Below are 2,087 nucleotides of genomic sequence, written 5' to 3'. Positions count from 1 at the left end.
GAACAAAATTAAGCTGGTGTACTCTCCAATGGTAGCACCTTAGCGGTGAATAAACTGAGTTTTAGTAAATCTGAACATATTCTCAACAACAGTAAGCCTCAACAGGCGCTATTGAAGTAGCGCCGATAGCAACATGCTGACCCGTGTGCTTGAGACCACATCTCGGTTTTCCCATTGCCTTAGTCACAGTGGTCAACGTTTTAATGCTCTGGACATGGCCGTATCCAGTGCTCTTTAATCTTTGAAACTGGCGGCACGTTGCCATGTTTCCTTCCTTCTCATATGTTTCAGCAAGCTGACTTTTCACACGGCACGCCACACTACTGGCGGTTACCGCTTGAAGTCGTATGCCGGTTTCCTGCCGCACAAAAGCTTCCTGAAGGCGTTTCTGAAATCGGGGCTGAATATGGTGTAGATTATGGGGTTGAGCATGGAGTTCACGTAGCCAAGCCACAGAAAGACGCTGAACGCGTAACCGCTGGACGAGCACGACGTGCAGAGAGTCATGAGGAGCACGTTGACGAAGAAGGGCATCCAACAGACGACAAACACGCCCGTGATTATGGCCAGAGTCTTCGCGGCCTTGCGCTCGCGCTTGGACTCGAGCGACTCGCGGGAGAAGTGTGGCTGCTTCTGTTGTTGCTTGCGGTCTTTGTTGTGATTGCAGCGCTGGTCGCAGCGGCGCCCCGTCGTTGTTACGTGAGACGTCAGACTCCTGCGTGGTGGTCCCGCCGCTACACGAGTTCGGACTGTGATTCTCTCCGGCCACGATTACCGAGATCTCAACGTTTGAAGACGGGCTCTTAGCCATCGCGATCGGTACCTTGCTGCCCGGTTTGTGGCGTATTCTGCGGCGTGCCACCTGGTAGATGCGCCAATATAGCAGCAGAATCAGAATAAGAGGCACGTAGAATGTGGCACACGTTGCGAATATCTGGTAGCCTACATCCTGGCTTACCAGGCAGATGCGGTTGACCTGCACCCTATGCTGGAAGTCCGGGTCCTTCCATCCAAATACAGGCGCCACCGACACGGCGACAGCAACAGCCCAGACTAGAAGGATCATGAGCCCGACTTGGCGTGCATTCCGCTGGCGCACGTAGTCCACCTGAGCCACTGTCCTGTAACGGTCCATGGCTATGGCGAGAAGGTGCAGAATGGACGCTGTGCAGCAGAGGACGTCACAGCAAGTCCACACGTCGCACAGAGCGGGTCCAAGCGCCCATTCGCGGCTCACTTCCGCGACGGCGGCCAGGGGCATCACAAGGCAGGCAACCATCAGGTCGGCGACGCCTAGCGATAACACCAGATAGTTCCCCACGCTTCGCAGATTGCGCTCCATGAAAATGGCGGCGATGACGAACACGTTGCCGACCACGGTAGCGATAATAATGAGGCCTAGGATGCACGAGACGAGCACGACTACCACGAGCCGTAGCTCATGCGGCACAGTGGCCGGCGAAAGCGCATCATCGTCCTCGGCAGCTATCGCTGCGGCCGCGTTGTAAGACGACGCGTTTTGACCCGTCAGTGACAGGTTCAGCACTGCCGCGTCGCCGCCGCCGATCGCGCTTTCGAACATCGTGAGCCACGGGTGTGTATCGTTGCTGTCAGTGCCCGTCCAGTTGGCAACGTCCGTTGTCCAGTTGCTGCTCAAGTCTGGAGAGATGGTAGCCCTCGTAGTTGGAATCGCTGTCCGAAGAACGATGGTCCCGGTGCGCCGAGCATTTTCAAGAACGGCCGGTGGTGTTTGGTTCATCTCTGCCAGCAGCCGCGGCACTGCATTCAGGATGAATCAGCGCCTTCCACGTCCTGGGTTATAACGCTGGTCACGCGGCGATCGCTACCTGCGCATATAAAAAAAGTAAGCTTGATATGTGGAGCAGAGGAGGGTAGCATTGAAACTAAACATTGGCGCTTAAAATGGCTTGAGTTGTTGACCTCACTGCAGCACAACCGAAGTGTTGCTCCTTTGAATATATTTACAGGCTCTTTCAGCTAGCTTATGTCAAGCTTTATCGAAAACAAACGCGCGGTAAGGGAATGCAACGAATTATGCATTGCTCATTGAATCAGCCACATTGTTT

General features: G+C 54.6%; 1 pseudogene; it reads right to left on the bottom strand.

Annotated features, from left to right (window-relative positions):
* Window positions 1–276: 276 nt before the first annotated feature.
* On the bottom strand, window positions 277–1,819 carry LOC119441154 (5-hydroxytryptamine receptor 2B-like; annotated as a pseudogene).
* Window positions 1,820–2,087: the final 268 nt, after the last annotated feature.

This window comes from Dermacentor silvarum, chromosome 2 (assembly GCF_013339745.2).
Source record: "Dermacentor silvarum isolate Dsil-2018 chromosome 2, BIME_Dsil_1.4, whole genome shotgun sequence".
Taxonomy (NCBI): domain Eukaryota; kingdom Metazoa; phylum Arthropoda; class Arachnida; order Ixodida; family Ixodidae; genus Dermacentor; species Dermacentor silvarum.
The sequence above is the reverse complement of the archived record's forward strand: the minus strand, read 5'-3'. Positions and strand labels throughout refer to the sequence as shown.